The following is a 22,835-nucleotide window of genomic DNA, read 5'->3' as shown; positions in this document are numbered from 1 at the left end:
ATCCTAAAGGAGAACACAGGCAGCAACCTCTTCGACCTCAGTTGCAGCAACTTCTTCCTAGAAACATTGCCAAAGGCAAGGGAAGCAAGGGCAAAAATGAACTATTGGGACTTCATCAAGATAAGAAGCTTTTGCACAGCAAAAGAAACAGTTCACAAAACCAAAAGACAACCTACAGAATGGGAGAAGATATTTGCAAATGACATAGCAGATAACGGGCTAGTATCCAAAATCTATAAAGAACTTATCAAACTCAACACCCAAAGAACAAATAATCCAATCAAGAAATGGGCAGAAGACATGAAGAGACATTTTTCCAAAGAAGACATCCAAATGGCCAACGGACACATGAAAAAGTGTTCAACATTGCTCAGCATCAGGGAAATCCAAATCAAAACCTCAATGAGATATCACCTTACACCAGTCAGAATGGCTAAAATTAACAAGTCAGGGAACGACAGATGTTGGCGGGGATGCAGTGAAAGGGGAACCCTCCTACACTCTTGATGAGAATGCAAGCTGGTGCAGCCACTCTGGAAAACAGTATGGAGGTTCCTCAAAAAATTGGAAATAGAGCTACCATACAATCCAGCAATTGCACTATGGGGTATTTACCACAAAGATACAAATGTAGGGATCCGAAGGGGTACATGCACCCCAATGTTTATAGCAGCAATGTTCACAATAGCCAAACTGTGGAAAGAGCCAAGATGTCCAGCAACAGATGAATGGATAAAGAAGAAATGGTATATATATACAATGGAATATTATGCAGCCATCAAAATGAATGAGATCTTGCCATTTGCAACGACGTGGATGGAACTGTAGGGTGTTATGCTGAGCGAAATAAGTCAATCAGAGAAAGACATGTGTCATATGACATCAGTGATAGGAGGAATTCTTAATCTCAGGAAACAAAGTGAGGGTTGCTGGAATGGTGGGGGGTGGGAGGGATGGGGTGGCTGGGTGATAGACATTGGTGAGGGTATGCCTATGGTGAGCGCTGTGAATTGTACAAGACTGTCGAATCACAGATCTGTACCTCTGCAACAAATAATATAATATATGTTAAAAAAAAAAAGAAGAAGAAGATAGAGGAGGGGAAGAATGAAGGGGAAAATCTGAGGGGGAGACGAACCATGAGAGACGATGGACTCTGAAAAACAAACTGAGGGTTCTAGAGGGGAGAGGGTGGAAGGATGGGTTAGCCTGGTGTTGGGTATTAAAGAGGGCACATACTAAATGGAGCACTGGGTGTTATGCATATACAATGAATCATGGAACACTACATCAAAAACTAATGATGTAATGTATGGTGATTAACATAATAAAAAAATAAAAAGAAAAGAACTACATTCAAAAATAAAAAAGAATGAGGATTAGTGTTTGGCTTAAGGTTTGGTTTAGGTTAGGGTTTTGGCCTAATTTATTATAATCCAGTGTTTTGTATTTAACGATCTAGGAAGATTGTGGTATTTTTAGTGAGAGGCAGCAGAGTATAAGGATTCAAAGCACTTATTCTAGAGCTCATGCTGCCGGGATTCAAATTTGACCTTCACTACTTTCCAGCTGAGTGGCTATGGTTAAGTTGCCTAGACTTCCTGTACTTCATGTTCCTCATCAACAAATTGGGCATAGTAATATTTCATACATTACAGGATTATGATTCTTGAGGGTTACTCAAAACAGCTAAGCATGGAAACCATAACAATGCACATAATGAAAAATAAACTGCATCATTTGTATCATCATTATTAGTGATATAGAATGTATTAGAAATCAGTACTTTTAGATAGCTTCTGATAAACAATTTCAGTCAATTTAGGTTGGGGTACATGAAAAAAACCCTTGTATTATTAAACTGATAGGTATTCAGCCATAAAAGGATGAAATTTTGCCATTTGCTTGATGTGGATAGAGATAGAGTTGTATTATACTAAGCAAAATAAGTCAGTCAGAGAAAGACAAATACTATATAATTTCACTCATGTATGAAATTTAAGAAAGAAAACAGATGAACATAAGGTTAGCAGGGAAGCAAACCATAAGAGAGAGACTCTTAACTATAGAGAACAAACTGAGGGTTGCTGGAGGGGAGGCCTGCAGGGGGATGGGCTAAATGAGTGAGGGATATTAAGGAGGGCACTTGTGATGAGCACTAGGTGTTGTATGTAAGTGATGAATCACCAAATTCTACCCCTGAAACTAATATTTTACCATATGTTACTTACTAGAATTTAAATGAAAACTTGAAATATTAAAAAAACTGATAGAATAAAACAATTTAACCTCTGAATGAAAAGAAATTAGAAATATTCTGTCAAAAGGAAAAAGACTTAATTCTCTGCATTGGTAGATATTCAACATCAGAAAACACATTGCAGATGGAACATGAGGGAGGGGAAATAAGGGCAGAGCAATAATCTGGCTTAGGATATAGAATCAGTACATGCCAGACAATTTCTAGATTTAGCTGTAGAATTCTAGTCTGCCTTTCTATTTTGGGCTCTTTTCCCCCTGGATTTTTATAACAGATTCAAAGAGAGTATCTCGACCAATTTAAGATTATTCAACTTAAGACTGTTCTCAGTTCTAGCATTGACTGTTAGTGATACTGTATTCAGTGATTCTACATCCCTGGAATGACATAAAACTCAGGGTTCTTTGTGTTGTGGCTTGTGTCTGGTTCATAATGGTAGTTGGTACAACAATGAGCCTTCTGGCAGAATATCTTACTGTTTTCTTAAAATCTTCTTGCTATCATCAACTTATTTTATATTGTATATGTCATATATATGAAATCTATATACCTATATAACATAGAAATATGCTTGAAAAATATTGCCTGTATCTCAAATTGAAAGGACAGAAAATGAGGACTTGCTGAAGTCCAGTACAGGTTGGTTTCTCCAGGAAGCCAACGTTGAGATGCAGATTTGTCTGAAGGAACTTGATTGCGGAGTGCTTTCAGAATTCACACCTGTGGGGAGAGAGAAGGAAAAAGGATTTGAGCAGAGGATGAAATTGAAATACAGTGTAGTCACAGCAAAGGCCTTCGCTAATCCTTTAAGGAGCCCTGAAACTAGGAACACCTTGCAGACCATGGAAGCCAAAAGGATATTTTGCCAAACTTAACTATGTTGAAACTCATTAGATAATGAGTAACTGTTCCACCATTTAAACAGTATTCGGGCTTGGCATCACTGATCCAGGTCCCTGGAATATTCTAAATTGCCCCAGATTACAACTTGGAATTCCCTTCTGTTGTGATACCAGAAATTGAATGAAATTCGACTGTCCTCTTATGACAGTGGTTTAATAACATTTTTCTTTCTTTCATACTGGAACTTCTGTTGCAAAGGCTATAATGATATACTCGGGCATATTTCTCTACTGTTCAAGACAGAATCCCGGAAGACAGTATGGATGACTATTTCTTCCTCACACTGCACTCTGGATCTTTTAAAATTTTCAATTTTAACTCCTAAATTTCTCTTAATTTTCCCTTTTCTTCATCCCTTATTACTATTTCCTTCATTCGAGTCATTATTTTTTCTTGCTGGGTTATTTGATAATTTCCTCATTGGTTTTCCAGATGTGACTCTTTCTGGGTGTACCCACTGGGAGTATTGTGATAGATTGTCCAGTTGAAGGTTTTTTGTTTTTTTTTTTAAGCTTCTTTTATAGAAGTTTTGGGAAAAAAAACAAAAACAAACAACAAAAACTCCCTTCTGATGTGTCATTACACATGCTTCCTTCCTATACCTCTTAGGTGGCAGTGAAGATTATACACACACACACACACACACACACACACACACACACACACACAGCTACTTATGTTCTGATATCTAAAAACACTAGACTTTAGAGATTTAGTTGAGTATGCTGATCTTTCCTCAAAAGTTAATAATGGCCCTGTAAAATTGGCATTAGGGATTAACACACTTTCAATAGTTAATTCCTTTATAATTGTGGTATTTAACAGTTGAATCTCGTAATTGGTCTTTGGGCAATTCTGATAATACTGTAATCTTACTGGTGAAGTTGAATATGATTTAAAAACAGGAATAACTATATCAAGATCTTCAGACATGTTTTCAGTTATGGCAATAATTCTATCAAAAGTCATCCTGTCTAGTTCTGGTGCTGTGAATCCACAACTACTTTTATAAATTAAATCTCTCCTGATATTAAAAAATCTCAAAACAAGGACTACTGATGGTAATACAATAATGGAAGAGAGCCTAATTATAGGTGAGAGGTTCCTTTTAAAAAATCCTAGTTCAGGGCACCTGGGTGGCTCAGTCGATTAAGTGTCTGCCCTCAGCTCAGGTCATGATCCCAGGGTCTTGGGATGAAGCCTCCAATCAGGCTCCCTACTCATTGAGGAGCCTGCTTCTCCCTCTCCCTCTGCCTGCCACTCCTCCTGCTTGTGTGCTCTCTCTGTCAAATAAATAAAAATAAATAAATAAATAAATTTCTTTAAAAATAAATAAAATAAAATAAAATAAAAATCCTAGTTCAGACCTATATGGTATCTGCTTTAGATTTGATTCCTCTTCCCTAAAAGGTAACCAAGAACCTCCAACTGTGTGTTTGTATTTTAAGTCAGGAAACTGTTGGGAACTGGCAAGAGAAAAACTGTTTATCTCCAAAAAGAAGGGAAATCCATGTTTCATATTTCTGTGCATGGATGAAGGCAGGATTTGAGGAAATTAACACTATAAAAATATAGTGTTGTATCTTGCATTGTTGGGCTCAAGATGCAAATGCTTTGTGAAGAAAAAATGAAACGGAGGGTGTTAGAATGGGTGAAGTAGGTGATGTGGAAGAGGGCTGTGTGTTATCAGACTTTCAGGGTGAAACACAAAACTAGTCTATTGGAGATGTGGTACTGGTTGCTATGTTAGAGTCCCACTGCTCTCTAGGACTGCCATGAGCAGAGTAGATTTTGTTTTACGTGTTCTGCAGAATATCTATTATATTGACATGAACAGATGTGCACACTAGATGATTACAGTTTGATGAGCTGAACTGAATCTCTGCAACTGATTGCAGAGATCCCTGGCTCCCAGGGATCTCTTTAACATGTCCAAAAGGTGTTAGATTCGTATATGCACATTGTATGTATGGGTGGGAGGGGGTGAGAGCAGGGAGGGGCTGCTGTTTCAAGACAGGAAGCCTCCTGAAAAAGTGAATAGGGCAGATTAAACAGACCATTTAGGATCCTCATTAAAAATAAAATACCTTTCAGTAGGTGCCTGGAAACTTCTATTTTGTTCTGAAATATTGTAATCGTTGTTCCATATACATGACAGGCTACATCCTTTCTACCGACTTCCTCAAAATTGGGACAGGAAAAAACAAAGCAAAATCCATCAAAGTACAAAACTTCAAAATGTATGTTTTGTGAAAAGCCAAACAAAAACATTAAGCACAATGAAACCAAACAAAGTGTGAGAGAAATACCCAGAACATAATCCAAGCAAGTACATGTTTGAAATGTATAGGATATGAACTAGCATTTGACATTGATTGGAAGCAAAATGTGTATAACTCATTGAAAAAAGGACAGTCGAAATTGAGGAACAACCCTGCCTGTCCAAGATTAACTTTTACACTGAGCCATAAAGCTGACAAAAACTCAGGGTATATATAAATCATTTTCAGATTTAAAACAGAAATCTGAAACATTTCACGGTTTCATGACCAACTCTAAATACTTTCTTTTAAACATAGCTTTTAGATGATTTAAAATTCTCACATAATTGTTATCCAATATCTACAATTATTTTAATGGTTCTTAATTGTTTTTCATTTTCCTCTTCAAGTTTTAATTATTAAGTTCTTGAGTTAAATTCCTATAAAACAAGTTATCACTGTAAGAGATAAAAACACTGAGCCTCACACGGTTTCCCTAAGGGATGACAGCAAGTCTCCTGCAGACCAAAAATGAATGTTTACAGCCTTTATCATCATCACCTGCTGAGTTTATCCTTTTTCTATCTGTGTGAAGAATGCTTGATGGCATTACCATATAATTTGTGATTTTGAGAAAGTTTGTTTCTCACTTATCCTTTCAAATATTTTGTCTCTTTTATTCTCATCACATGATATTCTTCATCCATTTAGATTTCTTAGGAAGCATCGAACAGGGAGTGGAGGTTGTAGAAAAAGAAAACCAAAGACAGGTAATTCATGTATTCTGGGCACTCTGGGAAGGGTAGTTGCCTCAATACCCATTATTTTACATAAATAGACTCCGAAAGGACAGAGTGATTTTTTGAGCATAATGGGATTATCATCTTCATCCCCCCAAATCCATGATATTTTTTTCTTTTTGGTAAATGAAAAAGAGCAGCTGATATCTATGTCAATCAGTGTATTCAATGCTTTACATATTAATTTATTCACTCATTTGGCCAACATTTGTTGAGTATCTATTATCAGGAATTGTTCTTACCTCTGAAAGCCTCACACTCTATGGGAGAGAAAGAACGTGAAGAAAAATAATAAAACAAGTACAATATTAATGCATAATATTCTTTAGGAGATTAGAAAAGGGCCATGCAACCTGGACTCAGACTTTAGGAAAGAGAAGAGATAAAGCCAAGTGAAGAAACTGAAAAAGTATGACCTCCCCAAATGTCAAGACCAAATGCTTCCACGAACAAGTTTCAAACAGCTGAAAAAAACGAATTAAAGTCTAGAAAGTAATCTTACTTATAAGATAGATGCAAAAATACAAAGTAAAATACTCACCACTCAATTACAAATGTATATTAAAATATCAATATATAATTACCAGAGAGCTTTCATTCTAGGAATGAGTGACAATTCAACGTAAAAAAATACATCAATAAAAGTCATAGAGTAGACCAAATGAAAAATGAATATGGTCTTTTAAATTATTAATTATAACATTAGTTTTTAGTTTTTCAACTTAAGAGATGGTACTATATCCCCCATTTTCCAGATGAGGAAATTGCAGTATATAAAGTTTAGTTGACCTATCCTAGAATTACAATTAATTTTTAAGCTGTGGTAATAGTAATGTGATTATGTTTAGAATAATGAGTCCTGAGCTTTTACAAATACTTACTGAAATATTGTCATATATAAAATAATAGGATGTCTCGGGCACCTGGGTGGCTCAGTTGGTTAAGCAGCTGCCTTCGGCTCAGGTCATGATCCGAGGGTCCTGGGATTGAGCTGCGCTTCGGGCTCCCTGCTGAGCGGGGAGCCTGCTTCTCCCTCTCCCTCTGCTCGTTTTCCCTCTCTCTCTGTCTCTCTGTCAAATAAATAAATAAAATCTTAAAAAAAAGAATAGGATGTCCGGAATTTGCTTCAAAATAAAATGGGTGATTTGGACACAGATGAGGGCACAAATGAAACAAAAGTAGCCATTAGTTGATAATTGTTGATGCCAGGTAATAGATAAACAGGTGATTCATTTTACTATTCTCTCTACTTTTGGTTATGTTTGCAGTTTTTCCTGATAAAAAAGTTTTAGAGAATAAAATTACTTGTTTTAAGAATAAACTTTTATAGGACCCATGTGAAAAGAAGTTTAGAATTCCAATAATGGACACTAATAAGTTGAATAAATTGAGAAAAAAGAATCATTGCTTGAATGGGAATGTTAATAATAAAGAAAAATCCCAAAATTAATATAAAAGATTTAACAATAGTAGGGGTGCTTGGGTGGCTCAGTTGGTAAAGCATCTGCCTTTGGCTTAGGTCATGATCTCAGGGTCTTGGGATGGAGCCCTATATCACATAGGGCTCCCTGCTCCGAGGGGAGTCTGCTTCTCCCTCTCCCTCTGCCCACCCTGCTCATGCTCTCTCTCTTTCTCAAACAAATAAAAAACCTTTAAAAAATTTAACAATTATAATCTTAGCACGTCTTTTCATCCAAGGATGTTTAAAGTATTAAAAGTTTAAAGTTTAAAACAGAAAACAATAAATATGCAAGAAAAATCCACAAATAAGCAAAGCAATAAGGAAATATTCATGCTAGTACATATTCTGCTTTGCTATAAACCTGGATTAATTAAAACACTAAAACACTGAAACCTAATAGATAGATTATTGGAATAGCAGAACCAGGAAAATGTTCAAGGAATGAAGATAATTTACTCTATGATAAAAGTAGCAACTCAAGTAAGCAGAAAAAGAATAGGTTATTCATTAATGATTCCAGGAAAATTGAATAATCACTGAAGTAAAAATTAAATGAGATTCCTACTCATCTTTTCTCTAAAATAAGCTTTAGATAAATGAAAGGCAAATATTAATAGGAAACCATAAATATATTAGAAGAATATTGATAATTATTTATGGAATCTTTATTGAAGTAGATATTTGTAAATATGGAAACAAAGCCAGAAAACATGAAGTTATAGTGAGTAACTTAGGCAACCTAAACATTTAAAACTTTTGTGAAACAAAGAAAAATCTCAATAAAAGAAATTCAAAAGACAACTGAGAAAATAATTTTTATGCAAACATACAGACATTCATTAATTTCCTACAAGATTTTTAGGTAGTGAAAAAAATTAACGTAAGGAAGAGTGCTTTTATAAATACCAATAAAGGAGTTTTATTCCTGGAAAGGTATCTGATACTAAAGGAAATTCCTGCTACTTGTTTTGTAGCAGGAAAAAAGCGTGCTTTTAACAGAGCACCAGCTGGGTTTGCTGAAGTAAGGGACATTTCAAACACATAACACCCCATTTTCTATACCAATAAATCTCCTAAAAACGTAAAACAAAAAAGGGATTGAAACTGATGCTGGATGCTAAAATTTGAGGCAAAATGAGCAAATAGCGTGGTCTGTAGGAAAATGCTTATAGCAGCATCAAAATCCTGAAACTATGTTTCAGGATATCTTAACTATCATAATGTTAATATTTTAGCTCATCTCTCCCAGTTTAATAGATCAAGCAGACACAATATTCATAAATATATGTGATATGAACAATGTAATCAATAAGCTTGATTGAACAGACATATATAGATCTCAGCATCCAGCAATGGGAAAACGAACATTCTTTCAAGGACAGTCACTGGAGTGGGTGCTTCACGAAAAGGGTGTTGGTAGAAGACTCTTTCCTACTGCTGCTTTATGTATTTGTAGCTAAAAGAAGGGTTAAGGAATGTCTAGTTAATGATGTATTCAATAACACTTCCTGATCAAAGAAATGGGGAAACTCTACAGCTACATTGTCCAATACAGTAGCCACGAGTTTCATAAGGTTATTGAGCACTTAAAATGAGGTTAGTCCTAACTGAGTTGTGTTTTGGGTGTAAAATACACACTAGATTTTGAAGACAGGGAAAAAAGGTGTAAAATATCTCATTACTAACTTTTATATTGCTTTCATATCAAAAATGATAATATTTTAGATCTATATTAAAATTAACTTCACCTGGGTCTTTCTACTTTTTCTTAATGCAGCTACTAGAAAATTTTAAGTTACATGTGTGGCTTGCATTACATATCTATTGGAGAGTATAGTGCTGATCTGGAACTTCATCAAATTCAGACCAGCTGAGCCAGCATTGGCTAAGCTACAAAATGGAGAGAGAAGATGAATCTCCACATCCAATCAACTTTTTCTGAAGGACTTAAATAAATGGAGACCGGTATTATTCTTACAGGTACGGAAGCTCAAAATCATGTATAAATACCAATTTTCTTCCAATTTATCTGAATTCAATGCAATTTCAACCAAAATCCCAACAGGACGTTTCATGAATCTTGACAAACTAATTCTAAAATATATGTGAGGGAGCAAAAAAAAAAAAAATAACTAAAACATTTCTGAGGAAGAAGACTAAAGGATGTGCCCTGCTAGATATCAAGGCATATTATAAGGCTGTAATGATAAAGTCAATATGCAACTGGCACAGGAATTAAAAAATATTGACTGATGGAACAAAATGAAGATCTGGGAAATAGACTGTGTTTTACAACTTGATATATTACAAAGGTGGGATTGAAGATCATTGTGGAATGGAGGGACTATCAATAAAAGTGATTGAGCAATTAATTGCCCACAAAAAATTGGATCCTTAAGTTGGATTCTTACTTTCCACAATACATAAAAGTCAATTCCAGATGGGCTGAGGACGTAAAAATTCAAGGAGAGTCTCTGAGGCCTTAGAAGAGAATAAGGAATAATACTTATTTTTGTTCCAAATTTGAGCTCAGGAAAGATACATTACATTAAATTATATACTGAACATTAAGAAATGGATAAATTCCACTGCTTGTTAATTAAAAACTTCAACAAAAGACAGCCTAGAGACAGTGAAAAAGACAAGACACAAACTGAGAAATGTTTACAATACATTTAATTTACAAGAGATTATTAACACTCTCAAAAATCAATTAGAAAAGGACAAAACTCAATAGAAAATTAGGTAAAAGACACAAACAGGCATCTCAGAGAGGATGTGAAACATGAGAGAACAAACACATGAAAAGATGTTTAACCTCATTAGCAATAAGGGAAATACAAATCACCATGTTAAACCCGTTGACATGATTTTATTCCCACAGATAATAATTCTCACAATTAAGAAGTCAGACAAATATGGGTATTAGAGAGGAGATGAACCAACCAATTTCTGGTGGAAGTATAAACACGAGAAGGCATACACTAGCATTATTTTAGGAGGTTAAAAATTTCCATAAGCTATGATCTAACAATTTCACTTACATGTAAACATGTGAGATGCTTTCTCTGTGTCAAGTCCCAAGAGATATGTATGGAAATGTGGTTGAGGGGGTGTGGGGAGAGATGAATTGGCAGAACACAGGATTTTTCAGTCAGTGACAATACTCTGCATGATACTATAATGATAGATACATGTCATTATACATTGGTCCAAATTCATAGAATGTACAACATCAAGAATGAACCCTAATGTAAACTGTGGACTTCAGTGATTATGATGTGTCAATGTAGGTTCTTTGATGGTAACAAATGTACCCCCTGGTGGGGTATGTTGGTACTAGGGGAGGCTGTGCATGTGTTGGGAGGGGAAGGGAGTATATGGGAAATCTTTGTACCTTACTTTCAATTTTGCTGTAAACCCAAAACTGCTCTAAAAAGTACATTCTTAAAAAATGTGTGGCAAGGGCGCCTGGTGGCTCAGTTGGTTAAGCGACTGCCTTCGGCTCGGGTCATGATCCTGGAGTCCCGGGATCAAGTCCCGTATGGAGTCCCGGGATCGAGTCCCGCATCGGGCTCCCTGCTCGGCGAGGGGCCTGCTTCTCCCTCTAACCCTCCCCGCTCTCATGTACTCTCTCTCTCTCATTCTCACTCTCTCAAAATAAATAAATAAATCTTAAAAAAAATGTGTGGCAAAACTACTGTAATAGAAAATAAAGGAATGGAAGGGAGGAAGGAGGAGATGGAGAAGGAAGGGCAGGAGAAAGTAGAGAAAGGGGTAGAAAGAATGGAAGGATGGGGGAGAGAGAGGTAGAAAAGAAATATGGACAGAAAAGACAGAGGGAGGGAAAGAGGAAGAAGGAAAGACTTCAAATATACAGAAAAATGGATAAATAGAATGATTTATTCACCCACTCAGATATTTTGCACATGGAAATAGATGCACGTGGAAATTAAGTTGGATAGTGGATTCATGGAGATTCATTTTATGATTGTGCTTTAGTTTTTACATTTTTGTTACATTTATTCTTTTCCATATATCAAATACTATTACATTAAAAACAAGTAAATATACAAACATAGAAACAAACTGAGTTGAAAAAGATGAGTTTTTTTTCCTTTGGAAACTTCCCCTTACTCCTTGACCAAACTCCCCTTCCTTCCTCTTCCACATCTGCATTCTAGAGCCATATTTATTTCAGACTTCTCTTTGGCTCACTGAACCATTTAGTACAAAACAATTCATGAGATTATTCAAATCTATGCTCAGCGTGGTGCCTGGCTCCTCATTACTGGATGAACATCAGATTAAAAACAATCAATAGAGTTCCTGTTCCAGACGGGGAATACTGCAAATGATAATTCTATGAAAATTTCTCAAGCTGAACACCCACCTATTTGGTTCCAAATTGCATAAGTCATCTGGAAAGCAGATTTTGTACAAGCTTTCAAGAAACAGCACAGTCCGACATATCTGCAGGGAAATTGGATTTTTCATAATATGTTCTTAAGAGAAAGCAGTAAAAAGAGCTTCATAAAACAGGAGAAGCAAAATGCATATGTGCCTTTCTGAAAATGTTGTAAAAGCTGACGATGATATTTCTCTTCTGGGCATTAGATCAATCTCATGCATAAACACTGAAATAGAAAGAGACTTACTAAAGAAATAGATCATCGAATGTCTAAAAGCATTTGTGTTACGGGACTAGTAGAAAAATAGAGAATATTTTCTGTCTCTGCAATACAACAGAGGCATTTTAGATGGGAAATATATATTGCTTATAGTCAAAATCCTTTGGGAAATACAAACTCAGATATATAAGAATGAAAAAATTAAAGAATAACAAAATCCTCCAACCTTATTATCATAAGAATTAAAAAAAATGACAACCCTAGATAGTATTCTGGGGGGAACACTTTTGGCCCAGTGATTCTGCTTGTAGGTGCTTCGTTCCATCTTCAGAAGAGCTAGGTGTGTTAGGTGAGATCGTACGTACCTCTTTAGCATTGGTATATTATTCAGGGAATGACACCACAATTGCAGGTGAGATCACAGAAATATGTCTATGGTATAGATTCAATGAATGGATTAAAATTAAGACCTATATTTCCTAAATGCTTACTTCTAGCTATATGCCATCTCTGCCTCTTGTAAATCGTTCAGTTTTCTTTTTCTTTGCCGTACCCTAATAAATGTGACCTTCCTTACATTCTTTAAACAAGAGCAAAGATAGAAGCAGGCTAAAAGAGATGACAGCTATCTTTCAGTGTTGGAGATTACCATTTATGGCATACTTGGTTTACTAATTTTTTTAATTGAATGCGATTTGACTTTTCTTTGTTTTTTATTTCAGATCTTATAGGGAAACAAGAGTTTAATCTTAAGTAATCACTTCTCATTGAGAGGGAGTTTAGCCTATTGGTTAGAAGTACAGGCTAAAATCACATAGCAATTATTTTTAATGGAAATATTATTAGAATAATGTTATGCATAAAACTATAGCCTGAATTAAATACAACTCTCTATCCACTCTGGGTCTATGTTCACACAGCTGAAGGTGATTGGAGATAAACACATACCCATTCTGACTAGTCTTACTTTGAATTTGTGACTTTAAACTTCTGTGGGTCCTAAAACACTGCCTGACAATCACACTACATTTTCATGGTTCATTCATTCTGGCACTGTCCAAGGTGATTCATGTCGTCTAATCTCTCCTCAAAATCTCCATCTTTATTGAGGTTGCCAGATTTAGCAAATGAAACTAGGTAAATTTGAATAATTTCTAAGTATTATGCAAATGTACTTTGAGATAAAAGAAGCACTGGGCATAGTTTTACTAGAAAATTACTCATTGCTTATCAGAAATATATCTCGTTTACAAAAGTGATATTTTTCCTGGTGATTTGGCTCTTCTGAACAGTTCTTTGTTTCACAGAATTTATAAAATCTCTTGCAGTCCATATTCCATTTACATTGTAACATAGCTTCTACAGTGGTCACACCCAAATTATTTTGTCCTTTTGTTCACTGAAAACTTATTCACGAGAAAACACATGCAACATTAGCACTATAAGCCAGTATACAATCATGTACTGGCATGAAGTTACCAAGTCTGAGAATTGCCCTTCAAATTTGTTGTTGAAATACATAATACCATCTTTCCTGGCATAACTTGCTTAACCATTCTTCAGGATTAAGTAGTATCTCTTGATGGATGACTTTTCTTTTTTTAAAAATATTTTATTTATTTATTTGAGAGAGAGAGCACATGAGCAGAGGGAGAAGCAGGCTCCCCGCTGAGCAGGGAGCCCGATGCGGGACTTGATCCCAGGACCCTGAGATCATGACCTGAGTCAAAGGCAGACGCTTAACCAACTGAGCCACCCAGGTGCCCCACTCGATGACTTTTCAAATGCTGTACCCTGAATAGAAAGAGTATTTCTTCCATTTTCATTCCCTTGTTCTTCAACATTGCATATGTTTCCACTTTTTTCCCATTTAATATTCATGTAAAAGAATCAAATTCTTCAAGGTATGAAATACATTTCAAAACGTAATCATGGCAAGTGCCATAATAATTCCACATTTAAAGATGGAATTCCTTTTCCATTCATCGTAATATTGTCCTTTTTTAAAATAGTCCTAACACTTATATAGGGATAAATGTTTCATCGTTCTCTCTTTAATGCATTCCACAGGTTTCTTTAAGTAATTAAGTACTTCAATAACCCTGTTTGCTCTTCTTTCAATTTGTATAATCCTAGTGCTAAAGAGATATTGAAAACAATGAACAAGAAATAAGTAGAAACCACTCAATGGATTATTTAAAAAGTCAACAAGAATTTTGGGGGCCTCTTCTATAGAATTAAAGTTTAATTTCAGTGCTTCAAATAAACTGGAGATCTCAACTGTATTTGTTAAAGAAATTCAGTGGGCTTTTGAATGTAAGAGAACTGAAGAATACTGAATTCCAACAACATTAAAAAATCCTTTACCACTCAGTTCGACAGGAAAAATTCTGAAATTAGAGGACAATTTCATGGAACCACTTCATTGTCAATAGAAAGGACATGGGATGCTCTGAGCAACATTGTGTAGAACACCTTCCATAGAATTATTCATGCTTAGCTTCAACTTTGAATAAATATTGTTGCACTTTACACAGGCATTTGCCAAAATTGTATATTTATTCTATCAAAAGGAGTACAATTTTTCTCATTACCCCTTACCTCAAAATGAGAGTCTCTGCAAAAATTTGTTACAGTTTTTGAAGTCTCAAATGAACTTTATTACTCATAGCCTTATAAGGAAGACGTTTTTATAAGAAAAGTATTGCCTAAGCAAAAGAAAATTTTTTTTCTGCATTGTGATTATTTGTACCATGGTTATTTTATAATATGATAAAGCAATTAGGTCTTTGATAATCTCTGTAATAGTGAATGTAGCCATTTTAAAATTATTATTGTGGTAAATTTAATTCCAGAACTTGAAAATTTTCTTTCAATTTTAGAATCACAAAATACTTTTGGTAGCTGTGCATTCGAAGGCATTTGAGCTCACTGATGATATTCAGTGTGGAAGGCCATTATAATAACTTCTACAATTATTTTTTTCTTCATATGAGTTTTACTTAAAACAACATTTTTGTTATTTTATCACTATTTTGGTACTAGTTGAGAAAAGCATACATCTCTTATGTCAATATGTTCATTCATATCTGACTTTCCACCACTTTCAGTATTGAATGAATAATTACATTATACACAAAGACCTCCAAAAGGACTATTTACTTATTTAGTGAATGTCCACTATTCAGAAAATTTTTCACAATAATTAGATCTGTGTTTTGACATTTGGGGGTTACATTTAAAAAGTACATACTAGAAATCACAAGAATTGAAAAAACTGAATTTGATAATCTTATGGCAGCCCTATTGCCTCCATCATTCACAAGTCTCAACTCAGAGGTAACCATAAACAGGGTTGAAGCTGTTGAAATGGTTGTAAACTTATAAACAGTAAATTAAACTATCTGATGCAAAACAATGTGAACTTTCAGTTTGTCTGCAAGTGAGAGGATACTTGTAGGGCATCATCTCCATAGGCAAGCCAGAGATGATATTACATAGGGTTTTAGGAAGCCTTGTTTTCAGAGATTGGCAGACTTTCAGAAGAGAGAGTGTTTAGAGGATAATAGGACTTTCAGCAGTGATAGTGTGATCACTGTAATAAGGCTGATATTGACCTGTTGCCTTTCAGAAACTCAGAACGTGACCAAAGCACTTGATGATTGGCTAATGTTTAGAAGTGTGGGGTTATTACTGATTGGCTATCTTTCAAGACTGGAGTTTTATTATTGATTGGCTGACTTTCAGAAGTCATAATTACTTGAGTAGGGCTGTTGTTGATCAGCTCATTTTCAAAACATCGGTACTAATCTGAAGTTATCTCTAATGGTGGTTACTTATTCACAACTTGGAACTTTGGCCAAAGAACAATATTGTCCTTTCGTGAATATGAAAAATAAGTACTTTTAATTCTCAGTTGTCCTTTTGGCCTTCTCTCAGCCAAACCTGCAGGGAGGACCATAAGGCATTGTCTGGATCTTTATTTTGGGAGTATGACTTTCAGCTAGCATCGCCATTTAAGTGCTGTAAACTGCCAGTTAGTGTGGTAGAAGAATAGCTCTAACAGCCAAACTTTTGTTATTTATTGAAAAAAACCTGACTACAGGACATTTAGGATATCCTAACAAATTCAATACAGGACATAGGGTAAGATTATTAGATATGGGACATGTTCAGAATATAGAAGACATCTAACAACCCTAGCCCCCATCCTTTGTCGTCACTTAGTTATTAACTTTGTTCTCTATTTCACTGAGAAAATAAAGGCGGATAAAAGAGAACTTTTATCCACAAAATCAGCTTACCATGTCTGCCCACTTAGATAAATCTGTTCCCATATATCCTGTCTTTTCTCCACTTAATAATATAGATAAATTCCCTGTGCAGCTATAAAGGCAAACAATTTCACTACTTAATAGATCTCATCACCTCTTACATAAACAAGGACATAATTCAATCAATTCTTTTCCTTAAATTTATTATCTAGAGCCAAGACCTCTTCCCAAAACTTCAGACCTGTATATCCAACTGCCTACTGGGGATGTCCACTAAGTTGTCTAATATACTTGCTGTCTTAAGTATCCATAGCCAACATCACAATCCATCCCTCAAGGAGCCCCCAACACATCCACCACTAAACTTGTACTTCAGTAGTTCATTTCTTGGTCAAAAATGATGCCATCATTCCTTGTTCAGGCCAAAATCTCCACATTTGCACCATCAGAAAATCCAGTTTTTCTACCTAAGGAATATATTCAAGATCTAACCACTTGTCATCAGTTCCATGATGACACTCTGATCCCAGTGAGATCCAGGTTATTGCTGCAGCCCCTTTATTGATCTAGCTGCTTCTCTCTTTGGCTTCCTTCAGGCTTTTTTTTTTTTTTTTTTTAAATAAGAGCCAGAGTGATTCTATTAAAATGAAGTCAGAGCATTCATGACTGTTCTCAATACCTTTCCATTACTTACCACCTCACTGAAAGAAAAAGCCATAGGCGTTACTGTAACCACTGGGGCTCCATAGAACATCTGTCTCTTGTTTTTCTCATATTAGTTCTCCTTTTTTTCACTCAGTAAGAGCCACACTGTCCTCCTTGCTGCTTCTCAAACAGGAGCCACAGTCCATTTCAGTACATTGCTGATCTCTCTGCCTAATTCTTCTCATGGCTCCCTTCCTTACCTAGTGTAGGTCTTTATTCAAATGTTACCATCTCACCTGATTATGCTATTGAAGATTGCAACATCCCAATGCTCCATATTCCCTTTTCCTGCTTTATTTTTCTCTAGAGCAATTACCATCACCTAACACTATGTATTCGATTATTTATTCTCTTCCTCCCCTGACTAGAATGTAAACTCAGCAAAGGAAGAGATTCTCGTATGTTTTGTTTATTTCTATTTCCTGGTTGTCCTTGAAATGTTGCCAGGGTATTTAATGAATGTTTATTATTAATGTGCTTATTTTTGTCACTCTTGCTGTTACTGTTTTGAACTACCATACTCTATAACAAATTTAAACTGTTCAGTATCTATTTCATATCCTGCTCGCATAGCTTTACCCTTCCTCCGAATGGATCACCTGACTATAGATACTTAGTTTAATATAATAAGTAACCTTTGAATATCTATTCTTCATATTTTTTATAAATATTTTATTTATTTATTTGAGAGAGAGAGAGAGTGAGAGAGAGAGTGCAAGAGGGTGTAGGGTCAGAGGGAGAAGCAGACTCCCTGCAGAGCAGGGAGCCTGATGTGGGACTCGATCCCGGCACTCCGGGATCATGACCTGAACTGAAGGCAGTCGCTAACCAACTGAGCCACCCAGGAGCCCCTCTTCTTCATATTGACCTACTTCTTTGATTGGAGGGGATAAATAACATTATGTATTCTTAAAAAGCTTAAATATTTTCAGGAAGTCAGAACGTACATATAAAGAAATGAAAGAAAATGCATGAATGATACAATAGATATTCAGTCATTCTTTCAAATGTTGAACAAATATTGATTGGACAGTTACTGTCACCCACTGTCCAATCTGGATATCATGCATATAAATAAATGAAGAGGAGACTGCCCTTTAGGAGCTCATATTTTATTTTATTATTTTTTTAAACTTTTTATTCAAATTCTGTTATTATGTTAGTTAACATACAGTGTAATATTAGTTTCAGGTGTGCCATATTCAACACTTCCATACAACACCCGCTGCTCATCACAGCAAGTGACTCCTTAATCTCCATCAACTATTTAACCTACCCCCTGCCTACCTCCCCTCTGGTGACCATCAGTTTGTTCTGTGTAGTTAAGAGTCGGTTTCTTGGTTTGCCTCTCTCTACAAGCTCTTATTTTAATCACATGCCCAAAATGCATTGAACAGAAAATAAGAGTGGTCAGCACTAATGAAAAAGAGATACTAAAGCTGAAATCCAAGGAAGGAGGTGGCATAGAATTCTTTTGTCCAGACAATATAGATAATCTCCCATAAAAACTGAAAATTCAGTGTATCAGTTCATGACCCCCAAAATACCTCCCATCCCTTAAACCATGATTCAGGGTTCCCTCTATTCATGCTGTAAGTGTAAGGTATTCCTACACATAAATCTGTCTATATGAACTCGTGAGAAAAGATATTACTTTGAAATAAAGTTGGCCCTCATTCAGATCTACTTTGGTGATTTACTATACATGTGGGCTAATAAGGTTTTTTTAAATTATTTTCTCAATTTTTTGTATAATGAGATTTTTTCTATACCTACAAGGCCCAACTTCACAGCTTGTATTATTCTCTGGCATAGGCTACAAGCCTGGTCTGCTTTAGTCTCTGCCTGGATATGTAGTGCTGTTAGTCCTTTAGAGTTGCCCCATCTAACCACTCCAATGCATTTAGTTTGCCCTGTTTCCTAGCAACTGGTTCCATCTAATTTGTTTCCCTGTAGCATCCCTCCTGTATCAGGCTTTCTTATGTCTCTTCCTCTTGTTAAATGGATTTATCAGTATCTCATAGCCTTTAGCCCATATGTCTATCAAACTAGCTTTCTCCCAGAAGAGCAGGAGACTGGGTAACACTATGAACCTTCACTGGAGCAATTTTTAATTTGGGGCCTGAGCATAAATTTCAGAGAGCTCTGGTCATGTACATTGTTAACATTGCTTTATTATGTGGTATTTAAAAAAAAAAAAACTCTGCAGTGAGAAACTACTTTCCTCCCCAAGGGCTTCTTATTAAAAGCTGCATAGATAATTTTTACTTTCCTAAATGCAGTTTGTGACTCATTCAAATTATGTGAACTTGCTCTAGTGGGGGCAAATCATTTATTTGCTTATTGTTCCCATCACCAGTTCTCTTCCTTTCTTATAATGACCATTAAGGAGAAAGAATTTTTTAACTACCTCAGTGAGGAATTGATAATGTACATCCTGTGGATAGGACAGTAGCCTCCTTTATAGAGGTATGAGAGCGAGACAGCAATTTATTTTGCCTATGGTCAGTTTATACATGGCCAACTCAAACAGCAATGTACTAATACACATAAGAGATAACATTAAGAGCTATGAGTATTACATGCCAGATTTTATATATATCATATAAATGGGCCTGCCCTGGTAAGATTTAATCCGTGAAGCTCTCTTAGAGACATCCTCCCAAGTGAAGGAAGGACAGAGTGATGTCAAAAAAGCCTAAATCGGCTCTCCAAGGCCCTCTACTCCTTATTAGCAAAGTGAATAAAGAAGTGAAAAGAAGCCTGTGTTATTCTTAGGGAAAATCCATCTTTATGGAAACCTATAATGGTAAAATGTTATGCCACATTACTGTAAGGGTTATTGTTGCTATTTTGTGGATGCAGAAATAAAAAGAACAGGCTTCTGGGGTGGATAAGATGTGGTTAGACTCTACTGCAAGATCTGGAAGGCCCCCTCTGTAACAGTGGCTCTCAACTGAAAAGAGACATCGAAAACCACCTGGAGACCTTATCAAAATACTTTGCCAAAGACCCACCAACAGAAAGGTTCTTCTCAAAGTACGGTTTCAGAGACACAGGATGAAAAAGTGTAATCAAAAGCTTTTGTAATAGTAAAGACATATGTATCCCAAATACATATAGCCCCAAATAATGCTATTCTGTCATTAGAAGTATGCATTTAATTTAATGCATAATTAAGGGACACTTTATAGACAGGTAAATGGTTAGAGGTGACTAATACAAATATTGGTTACCTACTGTAAATTAGGTGGCTTTCAGATATGAAGAATGGATTCTTCTATTAATCACTTTTTAAAATGAATTATTGTGCTGGTATTGCCTGGCAAATTGGCTTCTCCCTCCTCTTCTTTTCTACCAGAGTCACTCAATATGATTGTCTTCAATGTTCAGGAATTGTTCACAATGATTCTGACTGAAGGAGTTCTTACTGTCTCTCAGAAAGCCAGTTGAATTGCCAGTTCTTATTGCAAAGATTTTACTGACAACTCAAGTCCATAGATGTCTGTCGTTCTGATTTTTTGAAATAATTATTTCCTCTATGCATTGTGCTATGGTTATAGGTATCTGAAAAACTAGGATCATATCTAACACATACAGATATGTATTTTGTCTTGCTTACCCACTTCTCACACACCTGACAGCTAACTTTGCACATAGAAGATATGCAAATGCCTTTTGAATGAATGAATAAATGAGTGGGTGAATTAAAAAGGCTTGTGTGATGTTTGTAGGAGTCTGGCAAAGTCCAAGTTTGATGCTGAATTTATTAAAAGTTTGAGATTTCCTAAAGAGAGTTAGGAAATCCTATTTCATATACACAGTGAGGAGTGTCTTTGCCAACACTTGGCAACAGTTGGCTACTAACATATGTTACCTCTCTACCATCCACTTTTGCCTCTGCTGCTTCACATCATCCTCTTCTGCCATTTAGGGGTTTAGTTCCTTCTCAGTACACTCACACAATTTCCCATTTTTTAAAGAAGGAAATAAAAGGAAGGAAGGAAGGAAGGAAGGAAGGAAGGAAGGAAGGAAGGAAGGACTGATTGCTTCCCCACCCCCACCAGCTTTAAGCCACATCATCACAGTATACCCTTATCTCTCTCTTCATGCTTCCTTTGCCCTGACGTGACAATTGGAAAGCTGTTTATTATATGATAAAATGCAAATCCAGAGCAACTAGAAATTTCTTAACTGCATGGGAGAGCAAATACAAAACCTTTTGAAATAGATCAATATTTAGGCTTACCAGTAGGGTTTTATTAAGTTAAAAAGTCTCAGCTTTCCTCTCATAAAAGATTTCAGTTCTGGAAATGTAATCTAGAAGAACCCCAGTTGGCCTGATCTGCTGCAGTTCACTTAATACATTTGACTTCATTCTGTTTTGTGTGGATCAAGCTGATTAACCATATTTTATTCTTTAAATTTCTGTCTGATTAATCTGATTTGGTTTGGCTGCAGGCAGCCAAAAATGATATAACTAACTCTCTCAGCAACTTTATCAATATATACACCAGATTTAATTACTAATTTTTAGCTAGAGCTTTAGGACAGTGTAGATCAATCAGCTTCTCATGGAGCCCTGATGTTATCCTACATCTGCTATCCTTGTGAAATAGTGGACGTGCAGTTTTTTTCATGTATTTGAGTTCTTTCCAACTTTCCTCTTGTGATTGAGTTCTAGTTTCAAAGCATTGTGTTCTGAAAATACGCAGGGAATAATCCCAATCTTTTGGTACCTGTTGAGACCTGATTTGTGACCTAGGATGTGATCTATTCTGGAGAATGTTCCATGGGCACTAGAGAAGAATGTGTATTCCGTTGCTTTGGGATGGAATGTTCTGAATATGTCTGTGAAGTCCATTTGGTCCAGTGTGTCATTTAAAGTCTTTATTTCCTTGTTGATCTTTTGCTTAGATGATCTGTCCATTTCAGTCAGGGGTTTGTTAAAGTCCCCCACTATTATTGTATTGTTGTCAATGTGTTTCTTTGCTTTTGTTATTAATTGCCTTATATAATTGGCTGCTCCCATGTTAGGGGCATAGATATTTACAATTGTTAGATCTTCTTGTTGGATAGACCCTTTAAGTAGGATATAGTGTCCTTCCTCATCTCTTATTATAGTCTTTGGTTTAAAATCTAATTTGTCTGATATAAGGATCACCACCTCAGCTTTCTTTTGGTGTCCATTAGCATGGTAAACGGTTTTCCACCCCCTCACTTTCAATCTGGGGGTATCTTTGTGTCTAAAATGAGTCTCTCACAGACAGCATATCAACGGGTCTTGTTTTTTAATCCCACCTGATAGCCTGTGTCTTTTGACTGGGGCATTTAGTCCATTTACATTCAGGGTAATTATTGAAAGATACGAATTTAGTGCCATTGTATTGCCTGTAAGGTGACTGTGACTGTATATTGTCTGTGTTCCTTTCTTGTCTATGTTGCTTTTAGGCTCTCTCTTTGCTTAGAGGACCCCTTTCAATATTGCTTGTAGGGCTGGTTTCGTGTTTGCAAATTCCTTTAGTTTTTGTTTGTCCTA

Source organism: Callorhinus ursinus, unplaced genomic scaffold (genome assembly GCF_003265705.2).
Source record: "Callorhinus ursinus isolate GAN/ISIS: 27379988/994484 unplaced genomic scaffold, GSC_fseal_2.0 scaffold10, whole genome shotgun sequence".
Taxonomy (NCBI): Eukaryota; Metazoa; Chordata; class Mammalia; order Carnivora; family Otariidae; genus Callorhinus; species Callorhinus ursinus.
The sequence above is the reverse complement of the archived record's forward strand: the minus strand, read 5'-3'. Positions refer to the sequence as shown.